At 44.3% G+C, this 23,371-nt stretch overlaps 1 protein-coding gene across 1 annotated transcript in view; it reads left to right on the plus strand.

Moving 5' to 3' along the window:
- Tgfbr3 (transforming growth factor beta receptor 3) overlaps positions 1-23,371 on the plus strand; it is a 183,279-nt gene that overhangs the window by 37,609 nt on the left and 122,299 nt on the right. The gene's annotated exons all lie outside the window — the stretch shown is intronic.

The following is a 23,371-nucleotide window of genomic DNA, read 5'->3' on the forward strand; positions in this document are numbered from 1 at the left end:
TGACTGTTTCGTACAGGATTACCAAGTCTGGGACACTTTCATCCCATGTCCCCTCTCATTCCCCTGGTTCCCTCTTCTCAACATCTCTCTCCTCCTTTGATCTCTCTTTCTTTCTCTCATGTTATGTAAGAACCCCAAACCTCAGAATTAGCTTTCTTGGGGGTAGGGACTGAGGCTGGGGATGCAACGTAGGGTTTCACACATTCTAGGCAAGGACTCGACCGTAGTGCGCCCGTCTTTTAAAATGAGGTGACCAGAGGAAGAGGGAAGGCAATAGAGTAGTATCTTACTAAGTGTCCATTTAGTCAGGTGTTCAACATGAGCCTGTATTCCATGAAGCAGATTTTGTAGTGGAAACTGTCATTGTTGAAGGCCAGCCATTATCTCATCTTTAAAAGAAACATTAATATCTAATACATTGTGCTTGTTATACTGTCATGGGAAAGCACTGCCACCGATTTTGAGTCTAATTATTTTTATTTTCATTTCTTTACATTTATGTGTATGAGTGTTTTGTTGGTATGTATGTCTTTGCACCATGTGTGTGCCTGGTGCCTGAGGAGGCCAGAAGATCATGTCAGATCCCCAGAGACTAGAATTACAGATGGGAGTGAGCAGCCACATGGGTGCTGGGAACGGGACCTGGGTTTCTTTAGAAGAGCAGCCAGTGTCTTTAAAGCTGAGCTATCTCTCCAGCCCTTGCACCAGATTCTTTTGATGTCTAAGCTATTACTTGGACCTCTGATCTTGGCGCTGAACTAACTTTCTGAGCACTGGTCCAGTACAGCAGATTAGTTAAGTAAGTTCAATACATACTGCACAGAGATTAGAAATGTGTGATGGTCTTATATCAAAAGAACTTTATTCAATAGACTGCAAGTTTTATTTTATGTTTTAGGATATTTATATGACCCAATCTAAAAGGAAAATCCTCCTCACCCCTAACGAGAGCTTAAGTGAGCATGGTGCTTTGGTGAACTGACTCATAGCCAGATGCCTGGATGCATACCCTATCTCTGCCTTGACATGGCTTTGCGACCTTGTTCAGTTCTGGTCAATAAAATGGAGGTGACCTAGTATCTGTCTCACTGCGTTGCTTTGAAGAACTAATAATATTGTGCTTTTATGCACAAAACCCTGCCTGCCACTGACCATATTCTGCTAAGCTGTACCCTGATCAGTATTGGTGTGGTTTTATCAATCACTGCCTAGTTAACTTGTGGCTTATGTTTTCATGACATTAGAATGTCTCAGTGGCTGTGCACATACACACACCCACAGGCCTGAAGTTAACTTCATTCTTTTCTCATGAGCTGTCCTCCTCTTTGTTCTTGTTGTTTTCTGGAGATGGGGGTCTCTCACGGGGACCAGAGCTATCTGGTCAGTCAACCCAGAGGAAGCCTCCTGTCTCTGCTTCCCTGCCTCCCTAAGAACTAGAATTACAAGTGTGCACCGGGAACCCAACTTAGGCCCTCATGTTTGCATGGCAAGCGTTTTACCCACTGATCCATCTCCTCAGCTCTGATACCAGAATTTTTATCTCATTATCAGCGTTATCCTCAAGCAAGTTATACTTGGAAATAATTTATGTTCATAGGGCACTATAGAAGTCTCCTAGTATGTTGACATTTTAAAGAATCTTCATCACGTCCAGTTCAGCCTGAATTGGTACAAATTACCCAATACCCTGCTGATGGAAATCCTCAGCCTTTGCTTAAATAAAACAACAACAACAACAACAAAAACAAAAACCTCCTGGCTGATGGAATTCTTTCTTACGTTGTCCTGTGATCTACCTCCACTTCTAGCCCTAGATCTGCAAAGCTGCATGGAACTTATTTAATGGAAAGCCCTCTCAGTGTTGATGGTGAGCAAATGGCTTCTGGACAGTTAGATACTGTCTAAAAGTGACTACATTTTGTCATAATTTAGATGGCTCAAAAGATTTTGCTTTCTAACTAAGTCTCAAGTTTGTAGTTTGAGCATAAGGACTTTTCCCGTGAGCCTCTAAGACTGAGCTAGACGGACATGGTCAGTGTTCTGGTTTCCAGACACTTCTCTCACAAAACACTCCCTGAATGGCCATCCTTTCCCAGGTCGAGGGGTGAACTGGTCAGGGTGGTGGTCACTGTCACCAAAACCTGGAAGGACAAGTTTGGGAGGAAAGGTTTCTCTTGACTTGTGGCTTCAGAGGGTCCAGCTCTTGGTGCCTGGGAGGCAGAAGTGTGTATAGGAAGAGTCCTTCACTCAATGAAGGACAGAACCAATGAGCCAGGCTAAGACATCCCCAAGGACTCATTCCCTTAGTTGTCTAGCTAAGGCTCCTTCCCAAGTGTCTAGAACTTCCCTAAATACTACCACTATGTGGGGACCGAGCCTTACGGGAGCCCAGCTTGACTTTCCCTGCTAATGACACAAGAAACATGAATCCCAAGGTGCCATCCAAACATTGCAATGTAGAAGAAACATGGGGTGGAAATTCCATCATTTTATGTCCAAGTAGTTCCATTTTCTGGGGGCTTTAAATATTTTCTTATGTAATTTGCAAAGGCTACCTGGCATTGTAGAAAATATATGTAAAATTAACATGACAAGCACTGAGAAACTGAGCAGATAATGAAGGAAATGTGGGTCCCTTTTCCTCAGGTGTTTGTGACTGTCTACCACGCCAGTGGTTGCACTCTCTATAGAGTGAGGATATATGTTTGGGTCACTAGCACAGTCCAGGGACTAACTGGATTGTTTTCTCCAGGAGAAACACCCTTTGATCTTGGAAGCTGGAAGGCAGCTTGCCTTATACGCCAGCTTCACACTTGCCCTGTGGCCTACCTTGGTTTAACCTCTTCCCTCAGTAGCTTGGTGACTTTTTAGTGAGTTAATATAGTTCAGCTTCCACTTTTTTTTTTAACCTGTGAAAAGCAGGACACTGATTGTGTATATCAGAGTGGTTGTGAGAAACAAACCTATGATTCTGTGTAAAGGGCTTAGAAGAGAGCCTGGTACAGTGACATTGTAGATGACAGTATTGGTGTCATCAATTTGGACATTTTTGAAAAGACTGTTGTGGAAAATAGGTGAAGGAATGATGGAAAGTACAGTGTCCTTATGCAGACTCAAAGGACTATGGGTAATCTGTCTTGGTTCATCAAAGGAGACCTCAGTGCTTGCAAAGTTCTCTGCTATGGAGGGACACTGTGTTTCCATGTGCGCTTTCTTATGGAATGTGGCATTAGTGCCCCGTTAACTAGGAAAGAAGGCTTTGAAGTTTAAATTCACAAAGTAGAAAACGAAACGATGGAATCCACCTACTTTCCTTCAGTCTCCTCTCTCTCCCTCCTTCCCTTCCTTTCATCCATCCATCTCATGTAGCTGAGGCTGATCTTGAACTCTTAATCCTCCAGCCTCCACTCCCCAAGCATTGGCATCCTAGGTGTGCACCACCACTCCAGGCTAATTTTGAATTGTCTTTATTTATTTTTTTTGGGGGGGAGGGGTACTAAGGATTTAATCCAGAGCCTTTTGCAAGTGTGTTTTCATTCGCCCTACTCTTAGCCCTTTGCATTTTCTAAGCTGTTCTTGCACTTGGAACTCTAGCTGTTGAAGTTCTTATGTTAGGGTGGGGTCTTAGAAAAAAACTACTCTCTCTTTACTTACATCATTCATAGGCAAAATAGAACAAAAAATAGACAACATAGGAAGAAAAAGCGTATATGTTTTATGTTTATTTAATTTTTTATTTTGCACTTTATTTTAAAAATGTTGCAAATTAAAAAAAAAAAACACATACACTAACTAGACCCAAAGACTATATATAACTGTTCTTTTTGGCAAAGAATTGGAATTAAGTTAGTTGTCCATAAACAGGTGAATGGATAATGAAAATTTGGAATATATTTAAAATGGAATACTATTCAGCTAAAGAAAATGAAATCATAAAATCTGTAGGAAAATGGATAGACTTAGAATGTAAAATATTAAAGATTATATATTCTCAGAAAGAATCAAACTGAATGTTCTCCCTCATATTCAGAACATAGCCAATAATATATATGTATGTGTATATATAAACAAATGTACATGTGGGTTCAGTAGAAGGTATAGAAAAGAGAACAGAAGACTGAGTGTCAGGGATGAGGAAGACTAAATATAGGTAATGGACATGAGTTATAAAAAGGGATAGAAAGCTAATTGTTTTGCTAGTTCTAATTCTGTTGTGGATTTTTTTGGTTTTGGTGGTGGATAAATGTTTTAAATGTGTTCAATAGTGGAAGTATAAAATACGTGTAAGTTCTCTGGCTTCTAGCTCAAACACCCACTCCAACTCTGGGTTGTTTTTAACACTGTATGTGCTAATGAAGCTCCATGCATATTGTCTTGTCATTTTGTCCCTGAAGGAAGTGAAGCGGATTTGAACACACCATGCACCAGCCCCTGTCCAGAGTCCGCACCCCCTTTCCCTGTTAAAATAAATTGGCCATTATGTTTAAAAGGACTTTAAACAGAGGTAATTAATTGTGACATATTTTGATGTTCAGTAGGGAAAGGAAACACATTATGTGAACAGAGGTTAACAGGGAGTCTTTGAAGGTTGAAGTTACTTGCCTAAGAACAATCTTAACTATTTGGTTTTTGTTTGGCTTATAATAAAAAATATAAGGGCAAGAATGACAAGAATTCCAGGATTTGAACATTTAGCTCTGTTTGCAAAGTAGGTTCGGCCCATGTTTATAGGTTCATGGATTACTAGAATAAATTAGGGGATTTTCAACCTTATAATAAATAATCTGATGGGTTCTTTTGGTAAAGACAGAAATGTGTATTTTTGAGAATGGCCAGTGTTATTTCCACTGGTCTTTTAAATGGCTATGCGTCTGAATATGGTACCAGGCTGAATTCTTTTTCCTTTGAGACAGTCTCACTCTTTGTAGTCTGGGCTAGCCTCCAACTCACTCCATATTCCAGGCTGACCTTCATGCTCCAGTCTCCCAAGTACTGGGATTACAGATGTGAGCCACACCCTCAGCTTCCAAAAACGGATTATTGCATCTGTTTTTCAGTTGAAGGTTGGTCTGAAAGTTAAGATGGGTCTGACAGACTGCCAAGTGGGCTTTGTGTTCACATATGTCCTGTAACTTCTGTGGCTCCAGTCAGGGTGATTTGATTTTGTCCAAAGGAAGGGACTTGACTTATAAATAGTCTCATTTTTTTTGTTTATTGTTTGTTGTATGTGTGTCTATGCATGTTTATGAATGTGCATGCATATAGAGGCCTGAGGTGGATTGTGGGTAGTCCTCTATTGCTCTCCACCTTATATATTAAGGTGGAGTTTCTCTAGTGATCCCAGAGCTTTCTGGTCAGGCTAGTCTAGCTAGCCACCTTGCTTCAGGGATCTTCCTGTCTTGGACTTTTGAGTGCTTGGGTTACCATTTGGCTGCCACACCCACCTGGCACTTATGTGGGTGCTGCAGATCCAAATTCTAGTCCTCACGAAGATACTTTACCCACTGAGCCGTCTCCTTGGCCCTAAGTGACTTTCATAGTAGTTTTTGTGATCAAGCTGAAGGACAGAAGCTGTACTCTCCAAGTAGAAGGCAAACTATTCCTGATTTTTGCGGGTAGATATTCCCAAGGCACACAGACAGGTATCAGCTGTTCCCACATGGGTTGTGCTCATCATCTACTCAGTGTGTATCACAGGCCTAGCAAATCTCCAGGCCTTGGGGAGGTGGAAACAGTAATAGTGGTTTTTAACCCGAAGAAACCTTAGGACTCCAGTCCAGTTTTTCCTGCTAGAAGGAAGGAGCAGTGAGCTTCCTGCTGTGGGGTGGGAGAAAAGGTTCTGCCTTGCCCAGAAGGGGAAAGGGCATCAGTGAGCATATACCATGCATGCGTAGGGTGAGGATGTGACCACTCCAAGGTGTGGTTGAGGGGAAGGTTTTTATTGTAGATATGAGGAAAAGAGTGCAGCCAGAGGCATAGTGAAGAGTCTAGAGCAGAGACAAAGTGGTACACCGAACGTGGTCAGCAGAGTGAACTGGGCCATGAGAGGAGAGAGAAGGGAAGAGAAGAGATGACCAAGAGAACCCTGGACAAGATGGCAGGATTATATAGGAATGAGAAGCCCTGGGGGGGGGGGTGCTGTTCACGCAATGGAGAAGTTTAGGGTGTGGGGTGAGAAGAGCTGAGAAGAGTCACAAGTACTGAGTGAGCCTGGAGGCCAGCATGTGCTTTGGGGTGTGCTAACAGGCACCACAGGTAGCCATTTGTCTGGTTTCTTTTGGACTTGACAATGCACAAGTGTCTCTGGCCCAGATCGGATTTCTCTTCTCTAATCCTTCTCTCCTCTGCTCCATCTCACTGCCCTGGGGACTGTTAAAGCCCCTGACAGGAAGTTTCCACTCTTCCTATGCCCTTCAGTCTTCCTGAGCCTCCAGGCCAGGATCTGCAGGTGGGACAGAATCCTGTCTCTGTGTAGCAGCTGGCTCTGCAGTCCCCAGGGCTCACACTCCTGGATGAAGTATTAGTTGGTGTGACCATAGCTCCTCCTGACCATAGATGCGTAAGAACAGACCTTAGGGCCTAAGGAACATTCTGGGTGACCTCTGCTATTAAGCAGCTGCGCACAACACCAGTCGCTGTGGCAACTGGGCTCTGTTTACAAAAATGAATAAGGACTTCAAGCCTGGGGCATCCACACCATGGATAGGGCTCCCCTTGGAAACTGACTGCCTGCCAGATTGCCAGGGCTAAACCAAAACACAGACAAACCAAACCAAAGTAGCCTGGAAGTAGTCTGCCCTTGGGGGCATATACCAGGCCCCCAAATGACAGTATCATTCTTCGCTGGGCAGACCATAACTTATCTTGGTTATGTCACAGAAAGACAGAGGCTAAGACTGTGGCCCCAGTGCGGTGCTAGACCAGCCTGGCTTCTCAGCTGTGAGGTTAGATTTAAATAGTGTTGAGTAGTATTTAGCACTAGAGATTTTTTTGAAATCTTCTTTTCTGTTATGGCTTTTAAAAAAGCTTTATTGTGTGTGTGTGTGTGTGTGTGTGTGTGTGTGTGTGTGTGTCTGTCTGTCTGTCTATCTGCTTGGGGGGCATCAGGTTTTCTAGAGCTAGAGTTACATGTGGTTGTGAGTCATCTGACATGGATGATGGAACTGAACTGGACTTCTGGAAGAGCAGTGAGTGCTCTTAACAACTTCTGAGCCGCCTCTCCTGCACCTAGGTTGTGTCTTTATGCAAACTGTGGGACTGCATTTGAATTTTCACCATCCAAACCTGTCAGGAACTCCTAGCTTTGGAGTGTATCCTCTTTGAGTTCTTTCTTTGATAATAAATGATGGTCTTTTGTGCCCAGAACACCCTTGGTAGTTTGTCTTCCCCTCTAGAAATGGTGAGCTACTGACATCATTGAGCATACAATGAAGCATTGCGCTTCTTCTGACCTGTTCCGAGTGCTTCTGTGTCCTCAGGTTTCATAATTCCATGGATGGGGTCTTTCAGCACTCATATGCCTTCACTTTGATGAAGCCAGAGTCAGTACTTGAGTCTTCTGATGCCATACTATAGAGTGTGGAGTCTGTGGGGTTCCAGCTACAACCTGATCCCAACTTTTGAAGGGTTCTTAGGTGGAGGAAAGAAGAATGAGGAAATATTAGGTAGAAAGATAGAAAGAGACAATAAGAAAGACAGAGACACAGGATAGCTTCAGGAGGGCCCTGGATCAATACCCAGCTGTGCCCAGAGCTTTATTCAAAAGGGCTTTTTATAATATGCCAAGGGGAGAGGCGAAAGACCTCCCCCTTGCAAGATCAAAGCACACCATATAGTCAAGTGTAGACCCTTCCAAATACCTGGTAAACACGCCCATGGCAAAATCATCTCATTATGCAGCCCTGCTGGGTAAAGCAAGCTCAGATTCTCTGACTCTAAGTTCTCACTAGACAGCCTCTGTGGGTCTTCATAATAGAGCTCATGTTCCCATCTGTACCTCATCTCTGTGAGTCTACTTGGGCTGTGGTCCAGAAGACCTTATGGAAGAGAGCATGCTGGGGTGGCAGAGAAGGCTGGCATTGGCATTTTGTCAATGGACCACATGTCAGGATTCTGAACCAGAGGAAGGCCAGCCTTGGCTGTACTGCTTACCATGTGTGTTCACTACACCCATGGCATCTTGAGGTCCCTCAAGGGCTCATCCTGCCCTCATCAAGGAGTTGAGGGAGAAAAGAAGAGAGAGCCTGGGGATGGGGTGTGCCATCAGCTGTAATGACAGTGTTGGGAACTGGCTTAAGCCAGAATTCCCTCTTAGAACAGTTCAGGTCTCCCTTTGCCTCCTCAGCTCTTCATTCCTTAAAGTGCTGTGACCCCTGGGGCTTGGTCAGCTGTTGAGGGACAGCAGTCCTCTCTTGGAAGGTATCTAGAGGCCAGTGCAGTTCCTGAGGCAGCTGCCATTGTTTGCTCCTGATAGTTCCTTGTGAGATCTCCTGTTGATAAGCCAAACCAAATCAGCCTTAGTTTTCCTTTAACCATGGATTTCAATTGAAGCATGACCTCAGGTGGCCTGCTGATTCCCATCATTGCAGTGAATTTGGCTCCAATAGCTCATATGACAAATTATCTTTCTATCCACTCACTAATGAGGCCAAAATATTGATGTGGGTTGAGTTATTAGTGCTGGCAAATCTAATTATTTAGTCTCTGTGTGTATGTGTATGCATGCATGCTTGTGGGTGTCAGAGGACAGCCTGGATGTCAGGCCTCAGACCCTTTGTACTTTTTGTCTGAGACAGGGTTTCTCATTGACTTCACCAGTTAGATCAGACCAGCTGGCCAGCAAGTCCCCAGTCTCTGCTTCCCTCTAACCATCCATGGGGTTGCAAGCACTCTCTACCATACCTGGTTTTTCCCTTGGATTCTGGAGATCTGACCTCAGGGCCTCTCGTTTGCAAAGCAAAATGCTTTGTTGGCTGAGCCATCTTGCTGCCTTGAATCCAGTGTTTCACACCGAGGAACTGTAAGCTGGGGCGATCAGCAGAGTTTCCCAGGTTGTCCTGTAACTGCTGACTTGTTCCAGGTGCCCTGCCTGATGCTGTCAGGGTCCCTAGGCTGGTTCTCAGAGAGCAGCAGGATGCCTTTCCAGACAGTGCAGCAAACTGGTCTCCCTGGGATCAGTCAGCCAGTAGGCATGTTAGTAACAAGACAGTTGGAGGGAAGCCTGCCCTGGCCATAGCTGCTTTGTCTCTGAATGTGGGTCAGAGAGACTGAATAAATTCATTTAGTGAGCAGGGAGTGACAGCATCCTCACCCAAACAGGCTGATTTTCAACTTTTTGATGATGTACACTGTTATTGTTGCAAATAGGAATGGCTGAAAATGTGACCCTGGGAGAGTGAAGGCTTTGCTCTACTCTCTACACACAGATTCTGTCCCTGATCATTCCGCAAACATCTACTGGGGCCAGAAACACACCCAGAAGCCTAGGAGGGGGAGGGTAGCTGGGGTCCTTTGTGTCTCTTGTTCATCTTTTGGGGTCTTCCATCGGGGAAGGAAGTAGCAGTCAGTTTCAATCAGCTGCCTTGGTAATAGCAGTTGTTAGAAAGGTTTGGAGCAGAGAATTAAAACTATTGAGAAACAGGTGGTCTGAGGACAACTGCTGGGGGATTCTTGTTTCCCGGGGACCCTGTCCAGCTACCACTGAGAATGGCCGCTTGTATGTTTAACTAGCTTGACTGTAAGTCAGTGACACGAACTGAGAATAGAAACCAGCACCCTGCTGTAACTGCCAGCCTGGATGTGTCTGCCCTGGTTCTGTGGATCTGACTGTTGTGATTCCGAGGTTAAATGCTAACCACATGCCTGGCACTGCACTCCACACCTCCAGGGCCCCCACTGCAAAATGCTGCCTTCCCTGGTAGTCTGGGACCTTCCACGATGGCACTATGAGGTGCGGTGGAGGCGAACGGACAGAGCTTTGCCTAACTCTGTGAATGCTTCCTGACCAGGAAGGGACGAGAGCATGGGAGGCCACATTGGGGAGCATTTTATACTAAGTGGCGCCTACCAAGTGCAAGGCCCTGGGTTCACTGTCTAGCACTCTGCTTCTCATATACCTAAATCCAGGATAAATATGCCTGTTTTGAACATTTGATCTGTTTGGATACCTCCTGCACTCCCTGCAGAGTAGAGATAAATACCATTGCAAACAAGAGAACAAAGCCTCATGATATAGGCAGAGCCAAGATGCAAAGCTAGGTGTTTTCACAACTGCATTTTATATGTGTGTGTTGAGACAGGTTCTCTGTCTTTGCCTCTGGGTAGCTTGGGATTTGTGGCAATCCTCCTGCTTCAGCCTCCCAAGTGATAGGATTACAGGCATTGGGCACCATGCCTGCCAGCTAAGACTCCAGCTCTGTAGGATTGTAGTCCAGAGAGAAGGAGGAAGTTGGGCTAACGCTTCCAAGATGACAGAAGGATGTCGTGGGGGCAGGGGTACACGAAGACAGAGTTATGCATCCTGGAGGGATGCTGGAGTTGTTTCTGTGGTACCTGAAATAAGACAACCAGGGTGGAAGCTAATCCAGCAACACTGGCCTTGGTCTGAATTACCATAATGGAGAATACAAGTTGTAGTTTTTAATTATGCAACTAATACTCAAAAACATTTGCACGGCAATAGTTAAATAAGAAGGAAGGCTGGAGGTGTAGCTCAGTGGGTAGAGTGCTCTTCTAGCATGCAGGAAGCCCACGGGTTCAGGTCCCAGCACTGAATAATGGGGCATTGTAATACATGCCTGGATTTCCAGCACTTGGGAGGTGGAGGCAGGGCTTCAAGGTCATCCTTGGCTACATGGTGAGATCAGGCCAGCCTGGGGCTACATGAGATCCTGTCTCAAATACACACACACACACACACACACACACACACACACACACACACATGCCCCCCATGCACACCCATGCATGCACACACACATGCCCCCTCCACCCCATGCAATGTGGAAGGACATAGAACAAAGTCAGACCTCTTCATTTCCCAGTTCATCTCTGGCATCAAGGGTCCTCTATTGTAGGAAAATGCTCTTTACAATTATTCATTCAACTCTTTTTCTGTATGTTTATATACATATAAAGATCTAAGAACTTAATTTTTCTTTTATTTCGCGTGCGCTTGTGCGTGCATGTGTGTGTGTGTGTGTGTGTGTGTGTGTGTGTGTGTGTGTGTTTTGGAGCCAGGGTCTGACATGGCATCCTGGGATGACCTAAGGGCCCACTCTGCAGCCCACATTGGCCTCAGACTTGTCATAACCCAAGAATCACAGGCCTGCATCGTAGCAACCAGCTATTCTTGACATGTTTTTCCTGCAGTTAAAAAATTAGTGTATACCATTGAGAATGCAGCGTCTGTGTTTCATGGTCATAGGTGTGCCACCATCGGTGATGAACATTTAGGTTCCTGTCTAGTGTTTTTGTAAATACTATGGGAGTTTCCTATGCCTGTGACCCTTTGCAATTAAGTTGTAAAGTTTGCTGTGTGTTACTTTTGTTTATGTTGCATTTGTTTAACTCTGCGAAGCTGTGTTACTGTGCCTGTCCAAAACACCTGATGGTCTAATAAAGAGCTGAACTGTCAATAGTGAGGCAGGAGAGAGAAATAGGCAGGGCTAGCAGGCAGAGAGAATATGTAGGGGAAGAAATCTGGAAAGGGAGATCTAGGATCTAGCAGCCAGAGAGAGAGGAGGTCTCCAGGGGCCAGCCACCCAGCTACACAGCCAGCCATGGAGTAAGAGTAAGGTTTACAGAAGTAAGAGAACAGGGAAAGCCCAGAGGAAAAGGTAGACGGGATAATTTAAGAAAAGCTGGTAAGAAACAAGCCAAGCTAAAGCCGAGTGTTTATAACTACAAATAAGCCACCGAGTGTGATTTATTTGGGAGCTGGATGGTGGGGGCCCCCCAAAGAGTAAAAAAACAACGAAGAACAGTATGCTTACAGTTATGCTGATTATCACATGACATATTAGGGGATGATGAAGTACTTCTGCAGAGAGGCTGGGCAGCTCAACTGATGGCAGAACTGGGCTTAGATTTCCTTTATTGTTGAGTGACCATGCTCTCCAAAAAGTGTGAATGAGCATGGTGATTGCTCTCTGATGACTAAGCACCAATAATGTTTCTAGGTACTTGCTTACACATTCTTTCATGACATTACCATCTTGTGCGACAATCACTACTATAAACTAGAATCTGAAACTCACTCAGACTCAGAAAAGTCATGACCTTCATAAGGCGACCCAACTTCCTAGAAGTCAATTCAAGATTCCTAACACCTGGGCCAGACCTTGTGGCACACACCTATAATCCTGGTGCTTGGGAGGCTGGAGCAGGAGGCTGTGGAGTTCAAGGCCATCTGGGGCTGCCTCGCAATGGGATGCCACAAACATACAAACCCAAATCCACAGCAGGAAGTTTCTGATCCTCATCTCACTGGCCGTGTTTTTGTCTCTCATTGTTCTTGGCCAGTCCCTTCTCTTAGGGACTTTAAGGAATTAAGTATTGAAATCATAGAATCAACACTATGGGATCAACACTACTCCATGTCAAGAGGCCTCTGTCCATAGAATGTAATTTTAGTAAAATAATTTCAAATTACAAGGTAAGCCATCAGATGTATTTGAAAAACCTGAGAAAATCTATGGGACAAAATTCAAACAACCCCCTCCAGACCAAGGCCTTTAGTCACTAATAGGATACATGATATTCAAGTGAACATGCCAAAGGGCAGAGGGCATAGCTCAGTACTTACCTAGTATGTGCAATGTGTTCAGTCCCAAGTATTATGAGGGGGACATGTTAGTTTAATATATTTAACAGCTGTGTGGCCAAGTGTGTGGGACTGTCGTGCATATTCACAAGTGAAAAGCATAATCAAGTCAGTGTTTACGTTACACTTCTAGAATGCACATGCACTAAAGGCCCCACTAGTGTGCATGGAATTACATCCCTGATGAGTTCTTTGACCATATTTCTTCCTGTTTCCCCAAACACACATTTTGGACACTTCTGTAAAGAAACACAGTATGCATCAATGTCATGTGTACCCACAGGGAACATACTCAATTGGCCCCCGCCTCTCTGAGCAGTATAGACACCTGGGATGAGAGCTTTCAGGTGGGGGGTGGGGAATCCTAAATGCTAATTTCCAGCTGTGACTGTGCAGAATGAAAACAGGAAACAAGGAGGTATGTGCAGAGTCAGCTCTTCTGTGTCTCCCAGCTCAGTTTTTCTACTCTCCTAAACTTTTCAGTAAAAAGGACAGAAAGAGGGCTCAGCAGGTAAAGTGATGGCTGGGCAAGCCTGGGCAACCTGAGTTTGACCCCTGAACCCATGTAAAGAAGAAAGGAGAGCACCAGAGCCACAATGTCCTCTGATAGCCACCTGTGTATGTGCATGCACGTTCAGTGGTGAGAAATAAGGAAGTTTTAAAAATGAAAAAGGAAGAGAGCCGAGGATGTCGCTCTGTGGGTAGAGTACACCTGTGCAAATGTGAGGACCAGAGATCCCACCTCTGGCAGCTCAGTAAATGCCAGGTGGGTGTGGGGCTTAGAGCTTGGGAGGTGGAGGCAGGCTCATTGGAGCAAGAGCCTGGCTAGATTACCTCAGAGAGCTCTGGCTTCAAGTAGAAGGTCCTGCCTCAGTATGTAGTGAAGAGCCATTAGGACGGACACCTGACGTCCACCTCCATGCTCACATTTATGCATGTGTGTGCTCACCTGTGTGCTCATGCATGCACACACACACACACACACACACACACACACACACACACACACGTGAAAAGAGCTGGGTGTCCTGGTAAGTTGAGAGGGAGAGGCAGAACTTTGAGGCCAGATTTTTGTGTCTCTGCTACTCATTTTGTTGGCAAAAAAATAGAGTTGAGATTTCTTTTTGTTTTAGTGTGCACACTCGAGAGAATATTAAGAATATTATGTTTGTAATCCAGGCCTGCAGATTGCTACCAGCTACATGCCTTAGTGTTTGGAAATAAAAGAGTTTTTAGCCATTCGTAAGAAGTAGACATCAAAGAGCTCTCTCTCTCTGCCCTGTTTCTTATCTTTTCTTTTCAGAACCACCAGCACAAGGAAATCATTTGCTACAATAAGGATTTGTGGAAACATATTCACTAAAATACAGAAAGAGATGTCAAGCCTTTTCTGTGAATGGTGCTGGAATCTGAGTTTATATATGGTGGTTTAAAGCTTCATTAGTGACAGGCTTATTTCAAATATCTTTCCATATGAAATGCAAAGGCCCAGTACAGATCTGAGTATCAAGGCCAGTCACATTTCCCCCCCTGTTATCAGTACTATCCTTCAGAAAATACTGATTAAAAATGAAGGCCGTTCCCACTTCCCAGTCTTTAGCTTGCTTGCCTCATGGTACACCATGTCACGGCTGAGCTGGGACTTCATTCCAGAAAACACACTTCCTTTCTGGGTGGAAATTATCCGTATTTTGTTTGACCTTCGGAAGACTTGTGGCCTTACTGGAGGACATGAGCCAAAGTTTGTCCTGGCAAGGCCAGGCTGTTGGGGGCTCATCTCCACGAGGACTGCTCTACAGAGCAGGAGAAGCCGTGGGAGGAAGGGAGCTGAGGTAATTCAGGCTTTCCAGTCCTTTCCAGTCTGAAAAACAAGGGGTGGTTTAAGATGGGCCGCATTTTCAATCCCTGCTGCCTCTCCCTGCCCCAAAGTTCCTGTCTGACCCCTTGAGGACTCTGCCAAGGTTAGAGTGTTCTTTGCAGCCGACCTTGGTAGGAAGAGGGCACTGCTTCTCGTTTGTCATGGAGCTGACCCTGTCTGTGAGTCTCTGAAGTCTGTCAAATGTAGATCTCGGAAAAACGGACCACATGCCTTTTGAGCAGTACATTTTTCTGGATTCTTTGTAAAAATATTTTTAGCTGAGGATGTAGCTTAGGCTAGCTCTTGCCATGCATATGTGCAAGGTCTTGGGTGCAGGTGGGAGACATAGCTTGGTCCATAAAGTGCCTGCTACTTAAGCATGCGTACTCATGCTCAGTCTCAAGTTCAGTTCCCGGAATCCATATAAAAAGTCAGACATGATGGTGCATGCTTGTTATCTCAATGCTGGGAGACACATGGTGGGTTCCTGGGGCTCACTGGCCTGCCAGCCTAGCCTGATGACCAGCCCCAGGTCCCAATGAGATACTGTGACTCAAAAAACAAACAAACAAACAAACAAACAAACAAAACAAAACACAAAACACAAACAAACAAACAAAAAACCCAAAAGACCAAAAAACATAGCAAAACAAAACAAACCCAAATCCCCAAACCAAGGTGAATGGTTCCTGAGAAATGATACCCAAGGTTGACTTCTGGTCTCTATTTCCATGGATATCACACACACATATGTACACACATGCATACACATGTACACACACATACACGTGTACACACACATACAAATCACACACACATATACAACACACATATGCATATACACATGCACACATACACACACATACAACATACACATACACACACATACCCATGCGCACACATACACTGTGGTTTGATCTCCAACACTGTCGTGGCCTCTTCCTTCCAGTCCTCTGGCAGAAGTGTAGGGTCGTGTTAAACGTCCTTACTGTAAAGCAGATGTGCTAGAGTAGTGTAGTGAGTCTGAGGACCCTCACCTGGACCTGTGTGTTTCATGACTCAACCACAGCTTGGTTGTTGCGTCTGTAGTTGTGGAGATGGAGATGATAAAGTAGTTGGGGACTAGAAAAATCACACATGGCAACATTAAGATGTTGGCTTTAATAAGAATAGCCATTAGATGAGAGTAATTCAAAATCATTTCATATAGTCAAGCCTTCAGGTGAAGTAGGGGGTCATACTTATATAAATAGATATAAAAGAATATGGATGATGACATTAGTATCTCATGTCACCTTTGATGTGCTTGAGCCTTACCGTGTGGGTCCAGAGTTTCATCTGAACCCAGTGAATGGAAACCACACTCTCTCATGATTTTCAGGGCATCAGGTTGGAAAGGCTCCACAAAATACTCTGATGGGGTGAGTGGTGAGGTGAACATCTGCTAATCCAGGACGATTCTGGAAGGATTCCGACTCATGGTGTCCCAGCCACCTTGGTTGGCTGCTGGTTGTCTGTGTGTTTTCTGTCTGCTGTTAGTCACAAGGGAGGACTCTTAAGAATAGGAATAAAAAATATACTGTATGGTGTCTGTGCATCCTAACATTAGAACTATTGTCGGTGAGACGGCGGGACCAGTAAGAATCTGCAGGTGAGGGCTGGGGAGGTGAACCCCAGAATCCATGTAAATGCCATAATTTCTGCACCCAGGATGCAGAAATGGGATCCCTGGGGCAAGCTGACTAGTCTGGTTAGCTGTAGTGGTAAGCTCTGGGCTCAAATGAAAGAACCTGTGTCTAGGGTTTCTATTGCTGTGAAGAGACACCATGACCACAGCAGCTCTTGTAAGGAAAACATTTAACTGGGTGGCTGACATTTTCAGAGGTTTAGTCCATTATCATCATGGTGGGGAGCACGGTGGCATACAGGCAGACATGGTGCTGGCTACATCTTGATCTGAGGGTAACAGAAAGTGGAATGAAGCACTGAGTGTGACTTGGGTGTGTATGAGACCTCAAAGCCCACCCCCAGGACATACTTCCTCCAACAAGGCCATACCCAATAGTGCCACTCCCTATGAGCTTACAGGGGCTAATTACATTCAAACTACCACACCTTGCCTCAGTGAACACGGTGGATAGCAACCAAAGAACCCTTGTTAACCTGGCCTCCCCATTCATGTGCCCCACACATGCATATGTACGTAAAACACACATGTACACATATGCATGTTCAGCATACACACAGGAAAAAAAGTTTGCCTCTGACAAAGCAGAACTGGTAAGTGTAGGGAAAATAAGAAAATGAGTAGAAAGAAAGATGCATGTTTTGATAATCTTTGTACAATGTTTTTTCAAAGACCAGCCTCGGATTTCAAGTATTATCCAGATGTAGTCTTTGGCCTCTCGTGTTTTCTGATAGGAATTCAGCCTTGAGTTGAACTTGGCCACAGGCTGTTTTCTCTTCCTTTTAATTACATGGTGGCTGATCTGCTGTTGCTCGTTGGTTCTATTTTCTCCTCTCCTTCCCCTCTGCTGCTTTCTTCACGAGCTGCTGTTTATTCTGGAATGCTGGACACCCCTGTTTAGAGTTAGGGTTTATGTGCTCCGTCTTAACCAGGAACGGGGACAATATGATCTGATGTTCTCATCTACAAGTTCCAGCAGACTCAGAGGGGTTCAAATCCATAGCTATGTGCTCAGAATTCCAACGTGGAAAGCCCTGGCTCACTGGTAATTAATAGCCTAGCTCTTCGAGGTTTATTCTGTGAAGGCTTTCCCACCCTGTCTTCATTGGCTTCTTCCTGACCCGTTTTAGGAGGAATCGCTGCTTCTTAGCCACCATCAGGCTATATGCCATTAAACTCGGGACTGTTTTCTGGTTTTGTTTTGGTTTTAGTGCCAGAATCAAACCAGAGCCTCATACATGTTAGATAGGTGCTTTATGCTCAATCCCAAAGTTCAGATTTCTTACTGGGCAAGTCTGACTCATTAATCTCTTACAGATATCTTCCTCTTAAATTTATAGGATTCTTTGATGCCCAGAACTTTAGTTCATTTCGGCAAGACAGGCAGTATTTGCTCCAAGGTAAAACTCCTGTAAAGGAAACAAAAGCCAGGTGAGGCAGCTTGGGAGCAGCGGGTCTGAGCCTGAGTCTCCAGACTCCCAAGTTCAGGCTTTCCCACTTTGTTCTTACTATAGATTGTCATCTTCTCTTGGGAGTGTAGAAGGATACATGACCTGCTTTTCTATTGCTTTTTCATGTTAGTACTATAGTTTTGTTTGTGTACAACTTCTTTCCAACTTAGTTTTGAAAAACTTAAAAAAAAAAAAAAACAAAAACAACTTTTAAGTCCACAATCTTACTGTTTTGATGACCTCCCTAGGGTAGCAAAGACAAGTATTACTCTTATTTTATAAAGAAAATACAGGGATGAAGATGTAGCTTAGTTGGCATAATGCCTGCCTAGCATGCATGAAGCCCTGAGTTCAATTCCCAACACCACATAGATTGTGCCTATCACCCTGTTACAGACAAAGCTACCTGCTTTTACCTTGCTCATGGTATAGTTCGTAGGGCCTGGTGGGTGCTGGAAACCAGCTCTGGGTAGGAGTCATTGTTGATATGGAGGAGGCGGTGACAGTAGGTGACAGTGTTGTTGACGTCTCTGTGTGCTTGTTTCCTGTGCTGACTTACTCATTCCAATGCATTTAGATAGAAAAATAAATATAATTCTGTTTTGACTGCTAATACATTTTTTTTAGTGGTTTTTGAAATTTCTCACTTATTGTCTTTACTATTCCAAAGTTTTATTATGACTCATTTTGACTGTACAATAATAGAAAAGTAGGTCTTTGGGGGGCTGTAGAGATGGCTCAGCAGTTAAGAGCATTTGCCACCCTTGCAGAAGACTTGGGTTCAGTTCCTACCTACAACTCCCTGTAACTCCAGTTCCAGGGATTCTGACTCCCTCTTCTGGCCTCTGTGGGTACCGCATGCATGTGGTGCACATACATGCATGGAGACAAACACACATACACATAATGAAAGAATAAAATTAAAGAGTACCCTCTCCCTTTTGAAGACTGCAGAAAGTAATCTGGGGAATTGTATCTTTGAAGCACATATATAATAATTTTCTCTAAGTGTTGATTTGTTTCTTAGTTATGAGCCAGGCATGTCCAGTGTTCTTGATGAGAGAAGGTAAAATGCCAGCAGTTAAAAGAGCATTGTTAATTTTTTCCTTTCTTTGCTCAAATACGTAGTTTTACCATAAACTACTGAAAGTTTCCTGTTCTGGCTTGATACAAAAAAAAAAAAATACACTTCCATTTATTGTTTCTATGTAACGTCCTGTGTCTTTTATAGTAGAGAAGATGGAAATCTAGAATAAATTACATGTTATCTTTGGAAGCAGTGAGACTCTTTATTTCAGGAAGGAGCTTGAAAAATGGATCGTCTCAAGTCTGCCTGTGCATGTAGGTGTGCATAGCACCTTTCGTGAATCTGCCTGTGTGTGCAGGTGTGCATAGCACCTTTCCTTATGGAATGGTTTGCAGAGGGTGAAGTCATACCCCTGCTTCTCTTGTGACTTGGAAGACTTGGGAATTCTATACTGTAATTTGGTTTTTGGAAGTCACAGTGGTATTGCACCGGAGAAGTGTTTTTTGAATGGCACATCTGTGTTTTCTTTGTGAAATGGCACTCTGCAGCCTGTAGCCCTTCCTGGGCTACTCTGCACATGACGGCCATTTGTATAGAAAGGTCTACTGGCTGAAGGATTTCTTCTCCATGATGGTGCTGGCACTGATTTGTGTGAAGGCAGGAAGGAGTAGTGAATCCAGATTCCTTGGAGCAGCCACAGGGGAATAATTTGCACATGGTGCTAAAGTTGCAGTTAACCTGACATATCAGTTACTCCTGTTGAGATGGAATACCTGATAAAAACCACTCAGGGAAGGGAAGTTTATTCGGGTTCACTGTTCAGGAGGATGGCTCTTCATGTCAGAAGAGGCATGGCAACAGGGGTGTGAGGTCAGCTGGGCACATTGTATTTGATGTCCAGAAGTGGAGAGATGGATTCTGGTACTCAGCTCACTTTCTCCTTGTATTCAATCTAGGATTCCATCCCACAGAATGGTGGCATCCACAGATGGGTGAGGCCTTAACCCAGGCCCACCTGAGATCACCTTAACCTAGGATCTACCTCACAGACTAGCCTATTTTCTAGGCCATTCTAGATCCTGTCAAGTTGATAAGCAATGCTGACCCTCACATCTGGGAGGCATAGGGTCAGTATCCTCTTTATCCCACCAAGGGGCTTGGGGAAGGAAACCATGAGAAACTGGATAGGGCAGCCACACGAACATTATCAGACCCATTTATCCATTTAGGTTGAAGGTCTCTGAGCATAGGAACTCTAATGGGCTCTAAGTACCATCTTGTTGTGGACTAAATTCCCAACAGACCACCCTTACTACATACGTTCACTCTCTCTGACTTTCTGTTTAGACTCGGTGAGTGTGGACCTGGGGTCCTTAATATTGTCTAATACTATTACATGGTGTCAGTTTTAAAGATGTTTGTTGCATCATGAAAGAACCCATAATGTTCTAGTGAGTTAGAAGGAAAGCAGATGTCAAAGACCCACACGGGGCCATTGTATAGACAGGACATGGGCTCCCTACCATCTAGCCCTTGCTAGGGGGGACTGACCAAAACTGAATGTGAGTAAGTATAAAGATGAAAAGGGATGAGCTTGAGCTCCATCCAGAGCTAGAAAACCTCTCAGAGATATGAAGAGCATGGGCAGAACTGTAAGTGTGTAAACATGGGGCCACTCTAGTGGAGGTAAAAACTGAATTATCAGGCTGACTGGATGACTCAGAGGGTTAATTAAAGCTATGCAAACTGTGCAAACCTGATGACCACGTTTGATTTCTGGAACCCATAGTAAATGGAAAATACTGACTCCTAAAAATTGTCCCCTGACCTCCACATGTGTGCAGTGATATGTGCATGCGTGGATGGACACACACACACACACACACACACACACAGTCAATAAAAATTATAAAACAAGGGGCTGGAGAGATGGTTCAGTGGTTTGCAGGACCTGCACTTGGTTCTCAGCAACCCATGGTTCCACACAACCACCTGTAACTCCAATTCCAGGGGGGTCTGATGCCTTCTACTGGCCCTGCTTGGGCACTACACACATGTGGTGCACATATAGGCATGCAGGCAAGCACTCATACACGTAAAACAAAAATACATATTTTTAAAATAGTAACAATGCCAACCTTTAATAAACTATAGTTATTTTGTTTATCTTGATAGCCTTAAATTAATTCAGAAAAAATGCAAATAAGTGATTTCAGTATGTATTTAAGATGGCCAGAAAGTAATTATGCATTGGTTTATGTTTGGTAATTTTCCATTTGAAAAATTACCAAAGTTGCTTTAGTAAAATTCAGTTTTGCAGGGTGTGGGATTTGCTTATGTGGAATATCTCATTAATCAGTGAGTTTTGAGTAAGTGAGACATTATTGTGTGGGAGTGGTGATGGGAAATACCAAGAGAAGGAATTGAAAATTATTTCAAATACAGATATCACCTTAGTGTCATTTTCTGTTCAAATCTTGCAAACAAAGCCCTCGTGTTGTAGGATTCAGTGTGCAAAGCATTTTTGTTGTCTGGTTGGACCATTTGGAAGTCTGCGTGTGAGTAAAGGTGAGTTCCCGCTGGCAGGGTGGCTTCCCGCCTCCACTCAGAGAAGCTACTTGATCCAGAATGGAAAAACACCGAAGGAAAACTCCCCCCAAATAACACCCACAGATTTTAGAAAAACAGAAATTGCTTTGACTAATGTGATACACTTAAAAATAAATCCAAAAGAACAGCTCCAGCACTGACTGAAAGGATGCTTTGTCTCTGCAGGTGTGTGCCGAGCAGCATGTTACCATGTGTGGTGTGGCCACAAGCATGCTTAGTAGCTACTCTGTGGGACAGGTATCAGATTTACCTGACCCTTAAATTTGGGGGAATCTTTATTAAACCACAGGACAGTCATTTCTGTAAAATGACTCCTGAAGTCAATGTTCCTTCGCAGTGTGACTATAAGGTGTCTTAGATTCAAATCTCAGAAAAATATTTTCCTGGCCTAAGAACTTACTTGTTTCCTTCTTATGAGATCCACGTAAGCATCACATTTTCAGGTAATGTTGGTTCCAAGTTCAGTGCTAGGTTTGACTTCTTTAGATAGGTTCTTAATAAGATTCTATTTTGCCAGCATGGCTTTTGATTGATTGGCAGGCGGAGTGGGCTTTCTGGTAATTTTTTTTGGTGGTTGTTACTGTTATGAGGCCTCTAATTTCTTTTATAGAAGTAAGTACACAAATAATAAGAGAACATATATAATGGCATGACATTTTAGTTCGATCAGACTGGGGGCCCACTGAGACCAAAGTTGATACATGACCTGGCAGATGATGTCTGAAAAATAGCATAGACTTGGAAGGGTCTTTTGCTCGCTCGTGTGTAGAAGCCCTTTAAACCATGGGACAGCAGTGAGGTCACTAAACAGCATGGCATCTGAGGTCCATTAGGCTCTACTGTCCCCCGGTTGCTATTGCAGAGGGAGTACGCTGGATTGGGAGGCATTTTTTCTTGACGCCCATCCCGAACTTGGACAATACAGTAATGGTAGTTAAGGAGTGTAACAACTGAAGCCGTTACACTGTATGGATGGATTGTCTGGATGGAGAAATGGCATGGGATGGTTAAGTGACTGCTTGAGGTCATATGGACTAATGTGTGGCAGGATTAAGATTTAAATCTAAGAGAGGCATCCTAGTAGCAGCCTAGGGTTTGGTTATTTCACTGACCACTGATTCATCACTCAGCGGGTCTCTAGGAACCCCGCTAATGTCTGTCAGCCTTAGCAATTCGGAAGGTAACAAACAAGAGCAGTGTGGCCCTTGTTTACAGCTAAGGAGAGCGGCTCCCCACCCCCCCCCCCTTCTTCTTTTGAGACAAGCTTTCACTACATAGCCTTGGCTGTCCAGGAACTCACTATGTAGATCAGGCTGGCCTAGAATTCCCAGAGATCACCTGTCTGTGCCTCCTGAGTGCTAGGATTAAAGGTGTGTGCCCCCCACGCCCAGGGCTGACTTTTGCTTGCTTTTTTTTTTTTTTTTTTTTTGTTGTTGTTGGAGCTGAGGATCGAACCCAGGGCCTTGCACTTGCTAGGCGAGCACTCTACCACTGAGCTAAATCCCCAAACCCCGACCTTTGCTTATAAAGGAAAACTCTAGTGATAGTTTAGCTTCAGGACTATCTGACCTGAACAGGTCATTGGCCATGGTTCAGGACCAACGTTCATGAGCTGGGCGGGCGGGCCCTGCTGCGTTTCTAAGACTGTTGGTGTACACACACAAGTTCTGTGACACCTGAGCCCAGAGCTTCCAGAGCCGTGGGAACTCCAGCTCCCCCAGAGCCATAAACTTCTCCGTAAAAGCAGCTAAAAGACAGCTGTGACATGGCCACAAAACTCCCTACAGACACTAGCTGTCACCTTCCCTGTGCAGAATCACCTGAGCAGTGAGCTAGCTGTACAGATCGGTCTCATGATGGGTTCACATGCACATTAAGCTGGGTAATTTGCCATTTAAATTAAGCATTTCCTTCA

The sequence above is a fragment of the Onychomys torridus genome, chromosome 10 (genome assembly GCF_903995425.1).
Source record: "Onychomys torridus chromosome 10, mOncTor1.1, whole genome shotgun sequence".
Taxonomy (NCBI): Eukaryota; Metazoa; Chordata; class Mammalia; order Rodentia; family Cricetidae; genus Onychomys; species Onychomys torridus.